The 23747-nt window shown below is 44.8% G+C and overlaps 1 long non-coding RNA gene across 2 annotated transcripts in view; it reads right to left on the bottom strand.

Moving 5' to 3' along the window:
- Nucleotides 1-2162: 2162 nt before the first annotated feature.
- Nucleotides 2163-23747, bottom strand: part of LOC143442609 (uncharacterized) — a 48518-nt gene continuing 26933 nt past the window's right edge. Inside the window, exons 3-6 of one of the 2 annotated variants that reach the window (XR_013110913.1) lie at nt 19065-19198; nt 13373-13424; nt 5202-5337; nt 2163-4408 (exon numbers count right to left, since the gene is read on the bottom strand). This is a non-coding gene — a long non-coding RNA (uncharacterized LOC143442609). The remainder of the gene's footprint in view (nt 4409-5201; nt 5338-13372; nt 13425-19064; nt 19199-23747) is intronic. The other variant, XR_013110912.1, reaches the window with a different exon arrangement.

The raw sequence follows: 23747 nt of genomic DNA, 5'->3' as shown, positions 1-23747 counted from the left end.
CAGGTTGGATAGTTTCTGCCTCACCAAAAGACATATAGATTGCACTTCATCTTTAGGAACATGCCCCAGGGCCAGTTTCGGGGTATATGATGGTCTAAATAAAAGAGGTGCGTGAATCCTGTGAGCCAGGCACTGTCCAGACTCTACCAGCTCCTTCTCACCCATGGCTCTCGGAAGTCCTGGCCCCTGGGCTAGCAGGAAGCTTTTCTTCCGGGTTTTCCTGCTCTGCTCACTGAGTCCAGGGCTTCCCAGGAGTGGTTTCCTTGATGAGGGTGATAAGTCAGCCTCAAGACAGGTGTGACATCTCTAGCCTGGTGGGTGAGTCCACCTTCACATTTATTGGATCATATATCTCCTGAGGGCTAGACACCGTCCCAGATCTTCCTGGAATTACCCTGATGGGGATGACTGATGAACTCCTTACCCAGAGAGACTCACACAGGTGACCAGATGGCCAGAAAAACAACAACTGCACAAATAAAAAAGTGAGACTGGACCAGATCCAGACTGGGATGTAGGTGCCTAGACCTGCAGCATCCACCCACCGCTGGGTGGTCAGGAAGCTGGAGCCCACAGCATGAGTCCAGACAGTTCGCCAGAAATGTTGGGAGTCACTCTGAGCAGCTGCCCCGAGTCCAAGAGAAGATCCACAGAGGCCACGGCTGAGCCAGACCTGATTCCCGTCCTTCAGCACTGTTGGACCAAAGTCCCCTGCCTTTGTTCTCAAGGCCAGGCAGAGCTGGAACATAGGCTGTCTTGGCTCTCCAGGTGCTGAAATGATGCCTTTGGGGCTGTGATTTCCAAGCAGCCTGTCCCAGAAGGCTTTAGGGGAACTCAGGGAAGCTCTGGTGCCTGGGCCACGGTGCACCTGGTGGATTAGAATACACACAGAGAGGGGGGCATAATATAGGCTAGAATTGCCTATGTAACTAGATATGGGTACCCCAACAGTGGTATTCTGCACAATGGGGAGGCTGAGTCAGTAGTGTCTCATCAGTCCCTGAAAGTGAATGTCTCAGCAGTTCCAGTTCAGTACTGAAGGCCTGGCAGCTTCCCGGAGAGCACATGGTCACTGTGGTGGTTTGAACAGGAATGGCCTCCATAGATTCACGTGTGTGGATGCTTAGCCTTAGAGAATGGCACTATTAGGAAGTGTGGCCTTGCTGGAGGAAGTATGTCACTGTGGGGGCGGGCTTTGAGGTCTCCTATGCTCAAGCTACATCCAGTGACACAGTCTCCTTCGGCTGCTGGCAGATCAAAATGTAGAACTCTCAGCTCCTCTAGTACCATGCCCTGCCTTCACTCTGCCATGTTTCCCATCGTGATGATAATGGACTGAACTTATAAAACTGCAAGCCAGCCTTAAATAAATGTTTTTTTTTCTTATAAGAGTTGCTGTGGTCATGGTGTCTCTGCACAGCAATGAAAACCCTAACCAAGACATTCATGTTGGGAGGCCAAAGGAGCTGCAGTCTGGTGTCAGTGGAGGATTGTACCGTGAGCAACAGCAGCAGCAGCAGCAACACGCTCACCAGCAAGAAGGGAAAGGCACATAGAAAGTGATGCTGCCTCCCTCTTGGACTGTTGGGGCCCACACTAGCCCCACGTTGGGGTGGCCAAAATAAATGTTGCAGCCCAGGCAAAATGTTGAGGCCCGGGCTGACCCACGTTTGGGCGGCCACTGTATCCCGGCCCAAGCTGCTGCTCTGGTCTGCGGGTTGAGGTTCAGCAAGAGCGAGGGTGAGGGCAGACTCAAAGAATGGAGACCAGACAGGGTGTGATTCAATCCCGTTTATTCTTCAGTCTCTCTTCCTCTAAGTGTCTCCTGTCTGATTCTCCCTCTCTAGTCTGATTTCTGGTTCTGTCTTCTATAGTCTGAATCTAAGCCACGCCTCTAAGTTACACCTTTAATCATGCCCTTAGGTCTTGTCTCTAACTCTGATCTCTATACTTCTAAGTCATACTCTTAAGTCACACACCTTTAATCTCACATACCTTTAATCTCACGCGCCTTTAATCTCAAGGTATCTAAACCAAGATTATCGGAGTGTTCTCAGCTGTTGTAGGCTATTGTAATTCAAGTCTCATGTCAGGGTATATGGCTCAAGATGGCTGCAAAGCTGATAGCCGCTTTCTGCTAAAAGTCGGCCCCCAACATTGGACTTCTTTTCCTTTGTCTGTCAGAAGGTGCTGCTCACCCAGAGGAAGTGTTTCCTCCTCACAGTTAATCCTTCCAGAAATGCTCCTCAGACCTCTCACAGGCATGTCCCAATTAATTCTGGATCTTAATCAACCAAGCTGACAATAAGATTAACCATTACAGGCTTGCCCTTATTTACCTAACAACTCAACTTCTCATGTCATGTTTAAGTTCCAGATGAAGACAATAGCAAAGGCATATTCTAACATGATCCAGCTATGCCATCTACAGCCGAAGTCACTAATTCTAGACTAGAACATTCCTTGAGGAATGCTTAACTTTCTAATATGTCTTGATTTAAATATAATATAGACTTAATAACACTTAATTGCTATATAATCTCAATTAATAGAAAATTAAAAGCTAGAAGAACGGGAGATAAAAGAAAACATAAGCATCTGTTTAATAAATGTACACATATAAATAGACATATTATTAATAAAGTGGGCCAGAAACACTCATGACAGCATCAATACTCCTTTCTATAACCGGTCACATGACCAAAGTTGGTATTTATAAATAACTACCTTTCTGTGTTGAGGCCCACATTCTGCCTCCACACTTTTGCCTCAACGCTTTTGGGGCTAAGTGCTCTGGTCAAGAGAGAGAGAGGGGCTCTTGGGGCAAGAGACGCGAAGAATGGAGACAAGACAGGGCGTCTGATCAAGTCTCGTTTATTGAAGGGAATTCTGAGCTATTTATAGGCTTTTGCCACGTGCCTTGTAGGCGCGTGGATACCACGTGCCTTGCAGGTGTTGATATGACGTAAGCCTTACAGGTGTCTATAGCGTGGACAGCACGTGCACCGCAATGCCTTGCAGGCGTGGATAGCACATGCGCCTTATAAGCATGTATGGCGTAGATAGCACGTGGACAGCACGTGAACCGCATGTCTTGCAGGCGTGACTACCACGTGCACCTTGCAGCTGGGGCCAGTAAACAGCAACACAAAATATGTGGGATATCAGAGTGTGCTTCAGCTGTTGTAGGCTATTGAAAACCAAATCTTTCGTCAGGGTATATGGTTCCAGATGGCTGCAAAGTTGATCTAGCGGCTTTCTGCTAAAGTCGGCTCCCAACATTTCTGAACTACCCATTCTGTATTTCCACCACCCTCAGCAAGTACCTCAGCAGGGCTCAATTCTTTTACCTGGAAGGGTGTCTCATACCTTCATTCCTGAAGGCTCTGTGCCCTTTGTCATCCTCCTGGATTGAGTTATAGCTGACCATCATCTTTAATCATAGGACATTGCAACACCAAGAGACTCCCTAAAGCAGCAGCTCTCAACCTGTGGGTCGTAACCCCTTTGAGAATGAATGACCCTTTCACGGGGTCACCTAAGACCAGCAGAGAACACAAATATTTGCATCATAATTCATAACAGTAGCAAAATTACAGTTATGAAGTAGCAACGAAATAATTCTGATTGGGGTCACCACAACATGAGGGTTGCAGCATTAAGAAGGTTGAGAACCACCATGAGGATCTCTTATAGTCTAGCCATACTCTTTCTTGATTCCTGACTCTGGAGGGCCACAGTGCTGTCTGGGCTTTCCCAGTTAACTCGGAGCCAGGATATATCAGGCTCAGAAAGGTCTGATTGTTTCATTTTTTCCAATGTACACCTATCCTAGTAAAAGACCTAGGTCCCTTTGGTAAAAAGTGGAAGACAGATTAACAGTAAAAGTGTCCTGTGTTGCAGCAAGGATCTCCCTGAAAGGGTCAGGACCCAGCGTCCTCTTCTCTCAAGGTTTTCTGGGTCTGGAAACTGGCTTGTCTGGAAATTCATTGCAGAGCCATAACTCTCTGTGCTGTGATTCAAAGTGGCCTTTGTTTGTTTGCTATGCTTATGCAGAGAGAGCAAGAATTTAGTAGGCGTCCTATCTGTCTCCCTTCTGGGAACACCATGATTAAATTAACCAGTGCCAATGGGCTCTGTGAGGCAGACATTGTCAGCATTGGTTTTCTGTGCTGTCCATTCCAGGACGTATACTCACCTTGCCTTTGGAGACCCAGTCACTTGGCCCTCGCCACTCCAGGATCCCATTAGCTCCACTGCTTTCAAGTTGTCCAACTGAGTAGCAGTAACTTCCACTGTAAGCCCTGGCATGCTGAGAAACACAGAGGTCTCCAGCTGTGCTGGTTCCTGCCTTCAATCTGGTTCTGGTGGTAGCAGTGAAGGACTGTGGCTTCTGGACCCTGCCCTCCTGGAAGATCAGTTTTGATTAGGCAAAGCTACTCCAGCATTGCAACCCCACACCTTTGTATCCATTCACTGGCTAAGACAAGAGGTACCAGGAACATTCATTTTATTCACATTAGGCCATCTTTTGACCCATACTTCAGCCAACCAATCAAATAGGTTGTTGGCACCTCTTTTTAACAGCGTGAACTGCAATACCAAATCCAGACACAACGGTCCTCTCATGAGTCTCTGTGCCATGTTTGATAATTCCTCTCCTTTCCAATCAATGTCCTCATTTTATTTTTTGTTTGTTTGTTTGTTTTTTAAACATTTAGACAGGATCTCACTATGTAGTCCTAGCTAGCCCAGAACTTCCCATGTAGATGAAGCTGGCCTCAACTTTGGAGAGATCCTTTTGCCTCTGCCTCCCAAGGGTGGGATTACTACAATGTATGGTCTTGGTGCCCTCATTTAATTGTCAACCCCTGTCAAAGCTGAGACTTAAGGTTCCATTTGAGACAGCCAATTGTATGATGAAGGCTTGTGTTTGCAACCTGAGTCTGATGGCTGCTGGGGAGAAGGCTTCTTCCAGGACTCTCAGAAACCTGTAGGTTGATTATGCAAACCTGAATCTGGAAGTTCTCATCTCTAAACAGAATGTTGTCTTTGTTGCTTTAACCAAAGGTACTGGAAGCAACCAGCCAGCATCATTACATGCCTTAAGTTTTCCAGAAATGTTTAAAAGCTTTCTATGTAGAATTGCTAAATTCATTGATGTTCACAAGAGGTGAAGTAAGAGCACCAGATGCATTTACCTTACAGAGTTCTTTAAACAGTTCATAGCACACGTCTCTACTGTGCTTCATGCTACCAGAAGACTTCAAGTTTAGTTGAGTTGGAAAGTCAGCTCCAGATACCATCAAGCTCAAAGGAATTCTTCAGTTGTTTTCTCTAGAAACATTGTAAATACATGTACATTAGGCAGAGTTCTCTTGTAAGGGTCCAAAAATCACTGAAGGAAGACCCCAGACTCAGATAGTATTCAAAAACAAAGAGTGTTTATTCTGCAAAAGCAACCAGCATACAGGGGTTCAACCAGTCTTTGAAACGGTGACCCCAGACACAGGCATGCAGACCATCTTAAAGGGAACTGGGGGAACTCTCTAGAAGGATTAGGTAAGCTAGAATTTCATTGGTAGATGTTGGGGGGTGGGTCACAGGTGATCAGTGGTCTACATTCCTACACCATAAACATTCAACCATATGATAAAATGGGCTGCCCAGCTCAGATGTCTCATTCTGAGATAAGATATTTCCCCATTTTTGTGGTTATCCCCAGCTGTTCTTTGGGAGAGGGTTTTATGATCTTGATCTGGATTTTATGGTCTGTACCTAAAGAAGGTGTCTTATGACATAGTTTCTGGGACTTATGGTCTATTCCCAAAGCTGGGTGCCTTACAGCCTTTTTAAAAATCAGGTCTGGTTCTCAAAATGGAGACAAATGGGGTTTATTGTACCCTTTCACTGTGTGTGTGTGTGTGTGTGTGTGTGTAAAAGGACACTTGCTAGAATAGCTTACACACTAGGAGACTAGGAAATGAATAGTTCAGCTATGGCCATCGTATACAAAAGGAGCTGAGAACTGGGTACTTGGATAATTTGGCAATAGCAGTTTGGCAATGATGGCCTGACAGTTTCTGAGAAAGTTGCTGGTCTTCAGTCCATGTTGGAAAGAAAGTACAACAGGCTGTGGACTGATGCTAAGAAGGACAGTGGTGACAGCAAAGGGGACAGCTGTACTCACCAACAGGAAGTGAATGTAAGCCCAGCTGCCCTGCACTAGCTGCTTGCTGTCCCCCAGCTCCATTGTCTAGCCATTCCTCCAGCCTCCACCAGGCCCACTGCACAAGGAACATCCAGACCTGCTACACCAAGAACATCCAAGGCTGCCCACAGGAGGCCTGCTACACTGGGGATATCCAGATTAGGCTCACCTTTCTGATACCTACCACACTAGGAACAACCAGGGACAACCAGGTGGCTAAAGGCCCACATAAGAACACAAGATCCAGGGCAATACACACCCTCAGAGCAAAGCTATCCCATTCTCGCAAGCCCTGGATATCCTAACACAACCAAAGAACAAAAAAAAAAAAAAAAAAAAAAAAAAAAAAAAATGACCTTAAATCCAACCTAATAAAATGATAGATGCCTTTGAAGAGAAATGAATAAATACCTTAAAGAAATACATGAAAATGCAATTAAACAGGTGAAGGAAATGAATAAAACTGCTCACGACCTGAAAATGGAAATAGAAACAATAAAGAAAACACAAACTGAGGGAATCCTGGATATGGAAAAGCTAAGGGGGAGAATAGGAACTACAGATGCGAGCATCACCACAGAACACAGGAGGTGGAAGATATCAGGTAAAAAAAAAAATGATAGAAAAAATGATGCAATGTAAATAAATAAAATAACCAATAAAAATAAAATAAAAATCAAATTTGCCATATGAATGAGAAAAAAGAAAAAAATGATACATTAGTTAAAGAAAATGTTAAATCTAAGAATTTCCAGACACAAAACATCCAAGAAATCTGGGATACTATGAAAATATCTAACCTAAGAATAGAAGAAGTTGAAGAGTCCCAGCTCCAAGAACCAGAAAAGGTTTTCAACAAAATTTGCCCAACCTAAAGAAAGAGATGCCTATAAACATAAAAGCATACAGAAGACCAAATAGATTAGATCAGAAAAGAAAATTCTCCTGCCACATAATAATCAAATCACTAAATCTATAGAACAAAGAAAGGCTATTAAAAGCTTCAAGGGAAAAAGGCCAAGTAACATACATAGGCCTATCAGAATTACACCTGAATTCTCAACAGAGACTCTAAAAGCTAGAAGGGCCTGGACAGATAGATGTCTTACAGTCTCTAAAACACCACAGATGCCAACCTAGACTACTATACACAGCAAAACTCTCTATTACCATAAATGGAGAAAACAATATATTCAAAGACAAACCCAGAATTAAACAATGTCTATCCATAAATCTAGTCCTAAAGAAAATAGTTGAGAAAACTCCAACTCAAGAAAGTTAACAACACATAAGAAAACACAGGAAATAAATAATTTCACACTAGCAAAAACAAACATCAAAATAACAGGAATAAACAATCATGGTTCATTAACATCTCTCAACATCAATGGACTCAATTCCCCAATAAAAAGACATAGGCTAAGAGAGTGGATGCAAAAACAGGATCCATCATTCTGCTGCATACAGAAACACACCTCACCAATAAAGACAGATATTACCTCATAGTAAAGGGCTGTAAAAAATTTTCCAAACAAGTGGACCCAAGAAGTAAGCTGGAGTAGCCATTAAATAGACCTTCAACTAAAATTAATCAAAGAACATGGGGAAGGACATTTCAAACTCATCAAAGGAAAAATCCACCAAGATGATGTCTCAATTCTGAACATCAATGTTCTAATCACAAGGGCACCCAAATTGGTAAAAGAAACATTATTAAAGCTTAAACCACACATCAAACACCACACATTAATTATAGGGAGACTCAACACCCCACTCTCACCAACAGGTCTTCGAGACAGAAACTAAACAGAGAAATAATGAAACCAACAGAGATTATGAATCAAATGGACCTAACAGATATCTACAGAACATTTCACCTAAACAGAAAAGAATATACCTTCTCATCACCTCACAGAAGCTTCTCCAAAACTGACATAGAGTTCACCACAAAGCAAGCCTCAACAGTACAAGAAAATTGAAATAACTCCTTGTATCCTATCAGACCACCATGGACTTCAACAACAGAAACTACAAAGTCATGGAAATTAAACAACTAACTCAATTATCACCATGTCAGAGAAGAAATAAAGAAATTAAATAGTTTCTATAATTCAATGAAAATGAAGGCACAACGTACCCAGACTTATGGGACATAATGAAAGCAGTGGTAAGAGGAAAGTTAATAGCAATAAGTGCCTCCATAAAGAAATTAGAGAGTCCTCATAAAAGCAATTTAAAAGTACACCTTAAAGCTCTAGAACAAAAAGAAGCAAACACACTCAAGAGAAGTAGATGGCAGGAAATAATCAAAACCAGAGCTAAAATCAATAAATTAGAAACAAAGAGGACAATACAAGATTCAATGAAACCAAAAGCTGGTTCTTTGAGAAAATTAACAAGATAGACAAACCCTTAGCCAAATTAACTAAAAGGCAGAGAGGCAGTATCCAAGTTAACAAATTCAGAAGTCAAAAGGGAGACATAACAACAGACACTGAAAATTTTCAAAGAATCACTAGGTCTTACTTGAAAAGCTTATACTCCATAAAACTGGAAAATCTAAAAGAAATGGATTTTTCTAGATAGATACCACTTACCAAAGTTAAATTAAGATCATATAAACTATTTAAATAGTCCTATAATTCCTAAAGAAATAGAAGTAGTTGATCAAAGTCTCCTCCCTCACTACCCTAAAAAAGCCCAGGGCCACATGGTTTTAGCGCAGAATTCTACCAGACCTTTAAAGAAGAGCTAATACCAATACTCCTCAAACTACTCCACAAAATAGAAATAAAAAGAACATTGTCAAACTCATTCTATGAGGCTACAATCACCCTGATACTGAAACCACAGAAAGACTCAACAAAGAAATAGAATTTCAGACCAATTTCTCTTATAAACACTGATGCAAAGATACTCAATTAAATGTTCCAAACTAAATCTAAGAATACATCAGATAGTTTATCTACCACAATCAAGTAGGCTTCATTCCAGTGATGCAGGGATGGTTCAATATATAAAAATCTATCAATGTAATCCACACTATTTAAAAAAAACCTTTTAAAATCACATGATCATCTCATTAGATGCTGAAAAAGCCATTGACAAAATCTAATACCCATTTATGTTAAAAGTCTTGGAGAGATTGGGATACAAGGCATATACCTAAACTTACTAAAAGCAATATACAGCAAGACAATACCTGTATTTAGCAACACCAAATTAAACAGAAAGAAACTTAAAACATTTCCACTAAAATCAGGGACAAGACAAGGCTGTCCACTCTCTACTTATTCAATATATTACCTGATGTTCTACATAGAGCAAGATGCCAACTAAGGAAGATCAAAGAGATACAAATTGTAAAAAAGTCAAAATATCACTGTTCACAGATGATATGATAGTATACATAAGTGATCCCAAAAATTCTACCAGGGAACTCCTACAGCTGATAAACACTTCCAGGAAAGTGGTTAGAAACAAAATTAAGTCAAAAAAATCCAATGGCCCTCTTTTATACAAAAGATAAACAGGCTGAGAAAGAAATTAGGGAAACAACACCCTTTACAATAGCCACAAATAATAATAATAAAAAATATCTCGGTGTAACTCTAACCAAGCAAGTTAAAGACCTGTATAATAAGAACTTCAAGTCTCTAAAGACAAAAATTGGGGGAAATATCAGGAGATAGAAAGATTTTCCATGCTCATGGATCGCTGGAATTAGCAGAGTAAAAATGACCATCTTACCAAAAGGGATCAACAGATTCAATGCAATTCCCATCAAAATTCCAACACAAATCTTTATAGACCTTAAAAGAGCAATTCTCAACTTTGTATGAAAAAAAAAAAAAAAAAAAAACCCAGGATAGTAAAAGAATCCTGTACAACAACAAAACTTCTGGAGGTATCACCATCCCTAATTTCAGCTATACTACAGAGCAATACTAATAAAAACCACATTGTATAGGCATAAAAATAGATTGATCAACTGAGTAGAATGGAAGACCCAGAAATAAACCCACACACCTACAGACACTTGATTTATGACAAAGAAGCCAAAATCATACAATGGAAAAAAAAAAAGCATGTTTAATAAGCGGTGCTAGTCTAACTGGCAGTTTGCATGTAGAATTAAAAAATAGACCCATATTTATCACCCTACACAAAACTCAAGTCCAAGTGGATCAAAGACCTCAACATAAAACTAGACACACTAAATATAATAGAAGAGAAAGTGGGGAACTGCCTTGAACACATTGGCACAGGAATGTGCCAGCATTGGCACTTCCTGAACAGAAACCAATGACTTCAGGCACTAAGATCAACAGTTAGTAAATGGGATCCTGTGAAACTGTAAAGCTTTTGCAAGGCTAAGGACATCATCAATAGAAAAGAATGGCAGCCTACAGAATGAGAAAAGACCTTCATAAACCCTACATCCAACAGAAGACTGATATCCAAAATTCATCAAGAACTCAAGAGATTAGACACCAACAAACCAAATAACTCAATTTAAAAATGGGGTATGGAGCTAAACAGAGAATTCTCAACAGATAATAGTCACCAGGGAAAGGCAAATTAAAATAACTCTGAGACTCCATCTTACACTTGTCAGAATGGCTAAGATCAAAAACTCAAATGACAGCACATGCTGGTGAGAATGTGGAGCATGGGGAACACTCCTCCATTGCTTGGGGAGGGGGAGTGCAAACTTGTACAAACACTTTGGAATTCAATTTGGTGGTTTCTCAGAAAACTGGGATTAGTTCTACATCAAGACCCAGCTATACCACTCCTGGGCATATACCCAAAAGATGCTCCACCATACCACAAGCACATGTGCTCAGCTATGTTCATAGCAGCTTTATTCTTAACAACCAGAAACTGGAAACAAACTAGATGTCCCTCAACCAAAGAATGGATAAAGAAAATGTGGTACACAATGGAATACTATGCAGCTATTAAAAACAAAGACAGCATCAAATTTGCAGGCAATTAGATGGAACTTGAGGATATCAGTCTGAGTGAGGTAACCAAACCCAGAAAGACACATCAGTATGTACTCACAAGTCGGCACTGTCCGTAAAGTACAGGATACATGCTACAAACCACAGACCCAACTAAACTAAGTAATAGGACTGCCCAAGAAAGGATGTGTGAATCTTACTCAAAAGGGGAAACAAAACAGTCATCGGAGGTAGATGGAAGAGAGAGGTGGGTGGGAGATGGGGTGAAGAGGGGAATAGGGACCGGGATCACGTGTGGGGAGAGGGGATGTGGAAGAGTGCTGGGAGTGAGGATGGGAATCAATGGGGGCGCATCTCTGGGAGTAGCTGGAGACCTGGGATGGGGAGGTTCTGAGGAGTCTATAGGGTGACCCTAGCTGAGACTCCTACCAGTGGGGGATATGAAGACTAAAGTAGCCAATCCTTGTAGCCAAGCCGGACTTCCAGTGGAGGGAAAGGGACATCAACCCACCCACAAAACAATCAACTCAAAATTTGTCCTGCATACAAGATGCACAGGGATAAAGATGAGGCAGAGATTGAGGGAATGACCAACCAATGGCTGGCCCAACTTGAGACCCACCCCATGGGAAAGAGTCAACCCCTGACACTATTAATGATACTCTGATAGGCTTGTAGACAGAGCCTAGTATAACTGTCCTCTAGGGGCTTCAGCAGTTGATAGAAACAGATACAGAGACCCACAGCCAAATGTCAGGCATATCTCAGGGAGTCTTGTGCAAGAACAGGGGATATAATTGAAGAAGCTGGAGGGGTCAAGGACACCACAAGAAGACCTACAGTGTCAACTAACCTGGGCCCATGGGGAATCACAGAGACTGAACCATCAACTAAAGAGCCTGCAGGGGCCGGATGTAGCCCCTCTATACATCCATAGCTAATGTGCAGCTTGGTCTTCATGTGGATCCCCTAACAACTGGAGTGGAGGCTGTCTCTGACCCTGTTGTTTCCTTCCCCTAAATGGACTGAATGGTTGGGCCTCAGTGGGAGATGGTGCACTTAGGCCTACTGCCTAAAGTCCCAGGGTGAAGTGGTACCCAAGGCAGGCTTCCTTTTCTGAGGAGAACGGGAAGGGGTAGTAGTGGGGGGAGGGACTTGTAAAGGGTGGTATTAGAAGGAGTGGGAGGAGAGGAGGGAGGGGGTACAATCAGGATGTAAAGTGAATAAAATAAAAAGTACAGTTTAATGGATATATATGAACATAAATGATGTAAATATTTATGAGGTGCAATTCAGTTGATGCAATCCATGTACCATGTAATGTTTAAATAAGAATAAATAGCTCTATCTCCTCAGAAAATAAAAAAGTGACTGTAGTGTCTTTGTTATGTCTTTTCCTTAGACATCTTTAGCGCTAGTGTCACACCCTGGAAAGTGCCACCCACTCTCCCACTCTGGGACAGGGTCTTCTTCCCTCAATTAGTTCTTGCAGGAAATGCCCCTACAGACCCTCCTAGGGGTGTGTCTGCAAAGATGACTATCGAATAAACCATCACACCTAGTATACAGATACGGTATGCAGATGAGCAGAGCACTATAGGTGACAGATGCTTGCTGTACAGCCGGCTCCCTGCCTCCTGTGATGTAATGCTGTCCTTCTCCCCACACAAGTCCACACTGGAGTCCCTAGGCTTGGAGGCAGCATGTGTGGCCTGGCTCATAGCCCCAGTGTTAACCTTGGCAAAATCTGGGGGTCTCAGTTTCATGTTGTATGAAATGGGCAGAATCAGGCTCTGTCTTCAGGTTGTAGAGGACCACATTGGATGGGCGGGCCTAGGTTGCCTGCAGCATCTGAGCACCACAGCTGAGGCGACCAGCCTGAGGTCACAGGAACCACATTTCCACAATGGCCTTTCTAGTGACTTAGAAGCCAACTCAGTACAGAAATGGCTATTTCCATGTAAAATAGCACCAGCAGGGGCCCTGCTCCCCTCCCCAGAGGGACTTTTTAATAGTATGACCTCTGACTGTGAAAAATGTCTTCAGGGCCCCAAAATATTCCAACACTAAACAGATATTTATCACCGCAGTGGTGACAAGAGACAAAACCCTTGTCCCCAGAACTTGCCATCAGTCTAGTAGCCACAGGAAAGGCCATTTCTGAGAAGTCTGTGGAGAGGAGAGGCCTTACCAGAAACCTCCATCTGGGCCTGGCTTCTGCTCTGCAGGATTCTGGGATCAATCTGGAAAGATAAAGAATACTGGGTCCAGGTCTGGAGAAAGCTCTCAGACAATGCCTCTGCCTGCTCTCTCTGAGTCAGCCCTTCCTTCCTCCTTCCCCTCCCACCAAGCCCCACATCTACCAGGGATAGCTCTGTCTCTTTGGGGGGATGGAGGAAAGCTCTGAATTTCTAACATCCCTCCAGCTCCGCTCTTGGTCCTCTGCCTTGTCCCAGCCTCACTCTAGAGGTGTACAAACTTGTCTTTAGCTTCCCCCCAAAAGAGGAGCATAGGCTCCCCGTTTCAGTCCAACAGCTGACTCTCCCTTTGTTGATGAAAAGCTACTTTTTGGTATCCCTATTCCTTCTGCAAGAGGGGCCATGGAGAGATGCTGCTTACTGGCTGGTTCCCCATGGCTTACTCAGCCTGCTTTCTTATAGACCTCAGGACCACCAGCCCGGGGTAGTATCACCCACAATGGGCTGGGCCTTTCCCTTTCAAACACTAATTAGGAAAATGCCCCCCCCCCCCCCCAACGAGCTTGCCTGCAGCCAGATCTTACGGAGGCTGCTTCTCAATTAAGGTTCCTTCCTCTTAGATAACTTGTGTCTATTTGATATAAAACAAGACAGTACAGTGTCTGACACTTCTTCCCTTAAGCCTAATCAAAGCTGGGGTAGTCAGGGACAGTGGTAGCCAGTGTCCCTCTCCTACCCAGGCCAGTTTGCTGGCTCTGAAAACTCAGTCCGTCCAGAGAGCATTCTCTATAGGGATCCACAGGGCAGAACATGAGGACTGCCCCTTCCAAGGGCAAGCATCCCATCCCTGGGACAAAAGACGAGACTGTCATTCTGATTTTGCTCATTTCTATGCTATAGCACATTGGAAGTCCCAAATCTTCCCGCTTTCTTTGTTCCAGTGAAAGGATTTCCTGGACTAAGCATCTTAGCATCTCCTTTACTGCCGGTGAATTCGAGGGCCAATAATATTCCAAGAATAACCATATAGAAGGTGGTTGGGATATACCACTTCCCTGCCCCACCCTAAATGCCCAGGCTATCTAGCATGGGGCTACAGTGAAAATTTAGTAGCATGGGCCCAGGGTCTACACAGCGATTCAGGTCTCCAGGAACAGAGCAAGAAGGGTTCAGGGTCATCAGAAATAAGGCTCCAAAATGGAGGCCCCTACCCAAGGACTGTGTGGTCAGGCCCGCTATATATTCATGTATTCTCTGCCTTGAGGTCACTGCAGAGAGAAGAGGCCACTGCTGAACTCAGAGGCGTTTCTTCAGGATACTGGGAGCATTCATACACTGCAGTATGCAGTTCTGAGGTAGAACATCCCAGCTCAGGGCTGACAAGGCTGAGTCCCTGCCATGCCTTCTCTCAATGGCAGTGCTTAGCAAAGTTGGCTCCAACAAGCAGTCGGTACCCAGGGTGGGGTGGCTTCTGAGTCCCTACGCACTGTGGACCCTCAGCTGGGGCTTTGCTCTCATCAGGACTCTACTTTCCAGAGGGGCAGTCTAAACTGGGGAAGGCAGGCTGCCCGGCTCAAGGCTGCACAGAATCCTGTAGCTTTGACTGAGTCGCAGACTCTTGCAATCCTCTAGGGCCTGGGATCACACAGAGGTCAGGGGCTAGACATTAGCAAGCTTCTGCTTAAACTGGTTTTGTTTGTTTGTTTGGCAGGGCCTAGGGAATTGAACCCAGGGCCTTATACAGGATAGACAAACTTTTCTACCACTTAGTAATGTATCAAACCCTTTCCAAAAATTGTTTATTTTGAGACATGGTCTTGCTAAGTTTCCAAGACTGACCTGGAGCTCACTCTCTGAGGCTAGCCTTGTACTTAATTCTCCTCCCACCTCTGCCTCCCACTGATGTAGCTATGATTACAAGCCTATATCGCCAGGCTTGGCTTATTTAAAGTATCTTTTTTTTTCTTAAACCAATACATAGCCATTTAAACTATCAGCCATTTAAAAGAGCAAGCCAGGGCATGGACTACTGACTTTACCCTACCTATCAGAACCATTCTGAAGCCATGCTCAGACTCCTTTGACTGAGACCAGTAAATAAAGCTTTGCTCTGCAGAAAGGAGAAACAAGGCTCTTGGACAGGGTGCACTGGGGCCCTTGCAAGCTGAAGTGAGCAGCTCTCTTCTGCCCCAACCCAGTGCCCCATCCACCCAGTTCACGCTGGAAATCCAGAGACCTGGCTCCTGCCGCCAGAGGCCTGCAGGAACCCTGCTGCGGACCATATTTCTGCTCTGACAGCCAGGCGTTGTAAAGCCCAGCCTCCTGCTTGCAATCCCGCACAAGTTTCCCCTTGGAGGAGCTGACTTTGAACTTATTGAGAACAAAGACCCCTTTGTGATTCGCCTTGGGGACGGGAAGGGGGGAGTATTGCATAAATAATATGAGAAGCACCAGCCCCAGTTCTATTTTGTAACCTCTTGTGACTATGAAATGAAAACCACTTTATTTTGAAAACTGCAGCGCAGCCAAGTTTCTCTGGCTGGATGCAGAGGCCGGGGCCCAGGCAGGGCCAACAAGACAGCGGTTGTAGTATGGGTACAGCCAGGCCAGCTGTGGGCACATCAGCCTGCTCAGGCCCTGCTTGGCCCAAGCAAGGCATCAGTAAAACACAGCACGAATCTGTCCCTTCCCCAGTCGTGGGAAGCGGCATTTGTGCAAGAAGAAAGCCATTTCTTTACAACTAGGGCTGGAAAGAAATGCCTCTGTCCCCTCCTTTCTCCTGGTGCTCTCAGCCACAAGTGTCTTCCTGTATCTCCCCCAAGCCTCTTCCTGCCAGCACTCCAGGCAGAAGGGCTGGCCTTGGGCCCCCACAGCAGGCGAGAGATTTTAGCACAGAGTTCTGCTTTGGGTATTATTTCTATACACTGGTACTCATCAGCCATGTAGGCTCTGCCAGCAGGTTTGGGGCTCTGAAAAACCTCATTCACCTCCTCTGGAAAGCCCTGCACAGTTCCTCCCTCCCCTGCCTTCAATCAACACAAAGTACCATGGCTTTGTCTCAGATCTGCCCCACAGGTGACAAGTGTAATTGAGGGTGTCACCCATCCTTGGTCTCCAGCACTTGACCCAGGGGGCTTGGCACATCAGCAGGTGGCATGCAGGTGGATAATGTTCACAAGCTGTGTGCTCGGCTTCTTTAGCATGCCTCAGGCCCTGAATTGGGTACCAGGTGCTGGAAGAGGAAAGGTTTGCTCTTGTACCATAAGGAATGGTCCTTGAATCAAGCTGCTTCCCTCTGCAAACCAGCCAGTAAGGGCTTAGAGGTTGATATAACTGAGATAACTAAGTTGAAAGCTTCAGGTGTGGCTCAATCCAGGGCCTCGGGTTGCCTTGGCTCTATCATGGACCTCCCTCACAGCAGAGAAATTCAAAAGATAGTTGGAACAACTCAGCAGCCATGCTGAAGAACAGCCCCTTTGTTTCCACAGCTTGGCGAGGTAAAAGCTCTGCATCCACCCAGTCCAGGGGCCCTGGAGGCAGATCTTTCCTGGAGAAATGCTTCAGCCATTCTGGTGGGTCAGAGCTCTGAGAAAATGAAGACTGTCAGTCGCTCACACTGTTTGCAGTATGGATCTGGGCACAGATATCCTACAGCTCTTTCACCAACAATCTATACATCATCTACTACCGAGCTGCCAAGATAAACCTGAGACTCCACCTGGGTTTGGCCCTGCCTGTGGCTTATGCAAAGGGCTTTCGAATAGCTGTAGCTCTGTGGGGCATCCACAGTAAGCAATGAGACCCAGAGGAAGTGACTGGCTGAGACCAGCAGCTCCCCACCCTGCTCCACCTCCGCCATATGCACTGTCAGCTGAACAAAGATTTCCCCTGCAGGGACTAAGGAGCTGCTGTTTCCCCACTGTCTTCAGGAGACAAAGGACAAACAGAAGCAACTGTAGTCGTTTCAGCCTCAGCTTGGTCCCCACTGTGATTATTTAGTTTGTCCTGTTTGAGAGGCAGATCCTCATTCCCTACATACCTGGGGAAGAGCCTGCAGTTATCGATCCTTAATGCTGCTGTTGTTCAGGCTTGCTAATAAAACGGTCTGTATCTGTCTAAATACCTAATAATACATACGTAGAGGAGAGAAAGGGAAGGACATAGTAGGACTCAGGGGACTGTACAACTGAGGTGCTCAGGTGTGGTTTGATCCAGGATACACACACACACAAACACACACACACACACACACACACACACGAGACTCTAATATAAAGGATACATGTTACCTCATGGACTCACTTTACAGGGAGGAAATGGTTTCCCAGAGAGGATATCTGATTGTTCAGATGAGTCTAAAATACTTTAACCCAGGTAATTTAACACAGAGAAACTTATTTCCTCGTGGTTCTAGACATCTAAGTTCAAGGTTGGTTGTTCAGTGTCTGGCAAGGGCCTAATGTCCACTACTGAAATGATGTCTGGTGGCTGTTCCTCCACAGAAGACAGACGCATGTGGTATCTTCGTATGTCAGAAGAAATGATAAAGACTAGCCCCCTCCCCTACACCTTATACAAGGACGGGGTCTATAGACGGTAGAAAAGTAAGCTCTGGGTTTGAGACACATTCTCTCCCCAGCTCTGGCCTGGGGACGGGGACGTGGCTCCACTGAGTTCATTTTCACACCTGAGAAGGGTGTTGACTTTCGGCAGCAGTGACTCAGAGGTGTCAGTGTGGCCTGAGACAACTCAGCAGCGTTAGTGGTCTCTCTCCTCCAGGCAACTCCAGCCTGGAGTAACCCAGCCTTTACCCTCATCCTCTGAGAAGTACAACCTTGACCTATGAAAGCTTGCCCCAGTGGGAATGCTAGACTCAGCAGCATGCAGACAGAAGGTCCCACTGAGGGCCTTGGGGAAGTGCCCCCCAAGACCTAGCAGGGCCATCCAAGCTCCAGTCATACAAGCCACACCCTCCAGCACAAGAGCAAAAGGGAACAATCATTCCTCTGTCCAGGACCAGCCTAGGCTGGAGCTAGCTAATGGAACCCATCTTGAAGCATGAGCTGGCCCCCAAAACCTGGGAAATAGCTGTGGTCCCCTGGTACCTGCCTCTTCCAGAGCTCCTCTATCCACTGGCACAGCACTTAGCCTAAAAATGTGGGGTGCTGGGTCCAGAGTCCACCCAACAGGCTCTGGTCTAATGAGTGACAAGGCAAAGACCTGATTTATTTTTACTTTTTAAGATCGCTCCCACCAAAATGAAGGCTGCTCTTTAACTAGTGGCCACTAAAAATAAATATTTAAACACCACGTTGCTGCAGCCGAGCCAGGCCGCACCCGCCACCCTGCCTCAGATGCATGCCTTCACCCTCAGCTGGCCTCAACTGTGACACTCTCAAACCTTTGGCAACCCCAACATTAGAAGCACTGGGCCTTGGCCCACTCAGAAGACAAACCCTGATGTACATGGGTACCCTTGTTCTGGGGGTCTTGAGAAAAATCACAAGTAGATAGAAAGGAGAGGAAGGAATACATCACTTCTGCAAAAATAATCACCCCTGGGGATAGTGTGGTGGACCTGCAAGAAGAGCCCCTCCATTGTGGCTATGGCTTGCTCAAGCTTTGCAGGCCCCCCTGAGGCACCAACACCAGTAATCCCCACTGCTGAAGGCAGAAGACACTCACAGGCACCTGTGCTTCAGCTGGGATGGAGACCTGGGTAGAAGAGAGTTCCTACTGGCATGCTCTGTAACTTCCAAACGCAGCTTCTATCATCGGAGACCAGGCAGTGGAAAGATGAATGTCCTGCTTCTCAGAGCCTGGGAGATAAATGGCAGGCAGAAGGGAAAGAAACAGGGAATGATGGGAGAGAAAGAAGGTGAGTAGAGGGGGTTGGGTGGGGGGAGAAGATACAGAAAGAATAATAACAATCAGAGAGAAGAGGGATCCAGGGTGACAGCCGAGCTGGCCCCTGCAGAGTGGACTCCCTCACCATGTTAAGGGAGCTTCCAGCAACCAAACCCACTCCCACCCTGGGGGGTGGGGGAGGGGCAGTGATCACAGGGGAATCAATCACCAAAGACCCTCTGGTGACTGGCTCACAGATGGAGCAGGACCCAGAGTCCCCCAGACCTTCCAGGAGGAATGGAAGTCAATTCTACCCTCCAGGCTCCTGTCACCTTGGAGTACCTGTGGAGTCAGCCTTGACTACACTATGAAGAGACTAATCTTTCAGCTGTGCTGTGTAGCTTGAAATGTTATCTACTTGTTAACCTTACGATGGTTGATCATGACTCACTCAATAGAATCTGGAATCAACTAGGACACACCGGGTGGTTCTGTGAAGGCATTTCTAGGAAGAGTTAACTGGGTGAGAGGACTCTCCTCCTGAGTGGGCAGCACTGCCCAGTGGTGTTTCGGCGACTGAGAAGTCAGAAGAACACAGGGCTGCTTTTGCCTGCCCACTTTTTTTTCTTGCTGGTGTGTGCATTTACTCTGTTTCTGCCTCTGCTGTCACCACTCTTCACTGACATCAGAACCCCTGCTTTCCAACATGGACTGGAGTTGGGTGATTCTCCAGGAATCATCCCGGCATTCATTCAGCACCAGTTGGGGACTGCTGAAACATCCAGCTCTGTGGACTGAGCAGCTATGGGTTCTCAGGAAGACAGCCATTGTGGGATTATTGAGAGCCTATTGTATAAGTTAACATAGTAAATCCCCTTTGGTAATAAATATTCATTCTATTGTGTTTTTTTTTTCCCTCCACAGATCCCTGGCTAATGCAACTACCTATGCCAAAAATGCATGTTAGTGCCGGTAATGTTGTTTTACTTAGTCTCCAAATGTTTTTAAAACATACTTACATTAGCTATCTGTCACTGTGAGGAAATAACTGAGAAAATGAAGGTGAGATAGCTAAGCGGATAAGGATGCTTGCTACCAAGCCTGGTGAACTTAGTTCAACCCTCAGGACCTACGTGGTGGAAGCAGAGAATCAGGTCCTGAAGGCTCTCCTCTGACCTCCACACATGCACCATATCATCTGCACCTCCACCATACACACTACATAAATAAATGTAATAAATGTAATTTGTAATTTTAAAAAACAGAGGGAAAGGTTCCTTTAGGATCCTACTTGAATAAGTTTTGGATTGCGACCATTGGTCCTGTTGCTTAGGGCCTGTGGTTGCTAGCACACTACACAGCAGGAACCTGCATGGGAGAAAGTTTGCACACATTACAGTAACCAAAAAGCAGAAGGGGAAGAACCATCCCCCTACCAGTGACCTCACTTTCTCTACTTCACCTCTCAAGGGTACTGCTACCCCCTAGGAGCGTCATGAGCCAGCAGCAAGCCCTGTAGCATGCAGATCTCTGGGGATATTTCGGATCCAGACTGTAGCACACCGAGTCTCACAAAGCTGATTGCCAGTACCTGAAGCGCAACTGTGCTTCTATAAGCACCATGGCTTAGAGCGCACTCCCCATAGAGTCCAGAGGAGCTACTGGGCAAGTCTTATACTCTCAGCATCAACAACTTTGACCTCTTAGGTCCCACTAGAACCTGAGGTTCTGCACATCCAAGAGCTAGTGTTGCAGCCCATATCTAGGTCTGAGGAGCCTGGTGGGTATGGGTTGCCAGCAGGTGCATAGCTGAGGTTACTAAGGGGTTCTTGGGGTGAAAACTGGCTGGAGTTACTGAGGCAGCATCCACTTTAGGCAGAAGTTGGTAGTATTATAACACTCAGGGATGTGTGGTGTTCCAGAGACACCTGACCTAGATGTCACTACTGCAGGAGATTCTTTTTCTGCCCCCTCCATCTCTAGAGATGACGTGAGGAGACTGGAGTGATGGAAACTAGCCCATGCCAGTATTCTAATTTACATTAAAAATGACATAGTGGTGAGCTTCTATGCCATAGCACATACACCCTTTCACAAACCTTGCTCCTTAATTTAAAACTATTGGTTGAATAAAGATGCCTATAGCCAAGAGCTGGACAGAAGAGTGGTAGGCAGGGTTTTGGTTTCAGGGCTAGGGGCTGGAAGCAGAGACCATGAGAACAGAGACAAGGTGGAGAGAGAAGATGCCATGGGGTAGGTGAATCATAAAAACAATGCCATGAGGGGTGGTCAATTGGAGTAAGAGCAGTCCAGGCAGAACATGGGCGAGCTGAGCATGAACAATCACCGGTCTCTGCTTCCCAACTGTGGACTCATCAAGGTGCTGCCTGGACGCCATGAGGGCCTTTCTCCTTTAAGTTGCTTTTGTCAGAGTATTTTATCAGGTATCAGCATCCATGCTTTAGTCCCTCAGTTCATTCGGGTCACAATTACTATTGCACTCGTTTGAAACTCTTATTATATAACCATGCATGACTCGCTAGAAAAATCATCTCATTCTTAGGAACTACACACTGATGCGATAAAATTGTAATGAACTAAAGATAATAATTGGGCTGGAGAAATGGCTCAGAGGTTAAGACTACTTGCTGCTTTTGCAGAAGGTCTGGGTTCAATTTCTAGCACCCACATGATGGCTCACAACAGCGTATAACTGTAGTTCCAAAGAATCTTAACTTGTTCTTCTGGTCTCTTCTGCCTCCTGTGTGCACATGGTGCATATAAACTTATGCAAGCAAAAACACATACGCATAAGTAAATGAATCTTTAAAAAAAAAAAAAAAAAAAAAAAAAAAAAAACCTCTTTTGTCAGGCATGGTTAGCACATCCTTTCAGTCTCAGCACTCAGGAGGCAGAAAAAAGTTGATCTCCATGAGTTCAAGGCTAGCCTGGTCTACACAGTGTTCAAAACAAACCAAGACTACACAATGAGGCTCTGTCTATAGATTAATTAGTTAAGTAAGATGCTCTGCTGCTCCCCTCAGTAGTTCAGGATCTTCTGCCTAGAGAATGGTGCTGCCCACACTGGGCTGAGTTCTCCCACACTGGTTAACACGATTAAGACAGTCCTCAACAGGCATGCCCATGGGCCAATCAAATGGAGGCAATCTCTCAGTGAGACTCTCCTCCCAGACTGTATGTTGTGTTACTTTGACAATGAAAGCTAACCATCAGAGTTGGGTCGCACAGAATCATGCACAGGAATCTTCACAGTTGTGTCATTCATAATAGGCAAAGATAGCACTAATTCAAATGCTTATTAGCAGAAAAATGGGTAAACCTGGACAGTGGAACATCACAGAGGCATAAGAAAAAATTCTAACATGCTGCAGTGTGGATGAATCTGGAAACATGATGTTAGCTGAAAGGAGTCAGATGCCAACAGTCACATAGACTCTGACGTCATGGATCTCAAACACCAGAGAAGGCAAACATGGAGGTAAAGGTTAGTGTTTGCCTTGGGGGGATACGTTGAGAGCAGGAGCAACTGCTAATCAGATGAAATTTATTTTTTCAAGTAATAAAAATGTTCTAGAACTAGACAATGGTAATGTTTGTGCAATCTTGTACATGGATTTAAAAAAAAAAACCACTGGATCTTGCAATGATAATATTGTGGGAATATGAATCCACCAGAAAGCCAAAACTCATATAAAAGACAGAGCTCAGGCAACTGCCGTGTTTCCTGTAATATTTAATTCCCTTGATTTATTCTTTAGTTTTAAGTTTAAAAGAATGTGTTTCAGTTGGGTAACATTATTTTAAAATAACACGATCATTTTTAAAGACATTGTTCCAATTTAGTCGAATATTTCTCACTCGGATTAAAATGTGCAAACCTTGCAGTTTGTACTCCTGAATCGCCTTAAACTTTAACTCAAAGAAGAGTGTCAGCGGTCTCAGAAGGGCTGAAGTGACTCACTGATTCTGCATTCCTTTCAAGCCTGCTGTTGAAATGCAAGAACACATACATCCCCAAAGCCGGGGGCTGATCATGTCCTAAGTTCTCTCTGAACACACACAGCTGGCATTGAAAAGGCCCATCTCTGGACTTGCTGTATATGCAACAATTCTCCAAATTAAAGTTCATACAGGAAAAAACCAAACTTATTACAGGATGAGAAATAAAAGCATGTTGCTTTGTGGCCTGTAACTGACAGTAGCCCCAACCATTGTTAAGAATTTAGACCAATGAAACATTCTCTTTGGGAGGAGTCTGATGTCCTGCCTGGTAATCAAAAACAGTAGTCCAACTTGGCCAGTTGCTTGGAAGCAGAAAAAAATGAAAAGGGCATGGGGTAAGAAGGAAGCCTTTCACCACAGGGTCTAGTTCACCACAAGGTCCAGTTCACCATAGGGTCTAGTTCACCCTTGGATCTAGTTTGTGGTTCTCTGGGGGTCAAGAAACTTGGATGCAACCAATAAAGCTGATGAAATTGCTTCCATTGATAATATGTGTTT

This window comes from Arvicanthis niloticus, chromosome 1 (assembly GCF_011762505.2).
Source record: "Arvicanthis niloticus isolate mArvNil1 chromosome 1, mArvNil1.pat.X, whole genome shotgun sequence".
Taxonomy (NCBI): domain Eukaryota; kingdom Metazoa; phylum Chordata; class Mammalia; order Rodentia; family Muridae; genus Arvicanthis; species Arvicanthis niloticus.
This window is presented reverse-complemented; position numbering and strand designations above follow the sequence as displayed.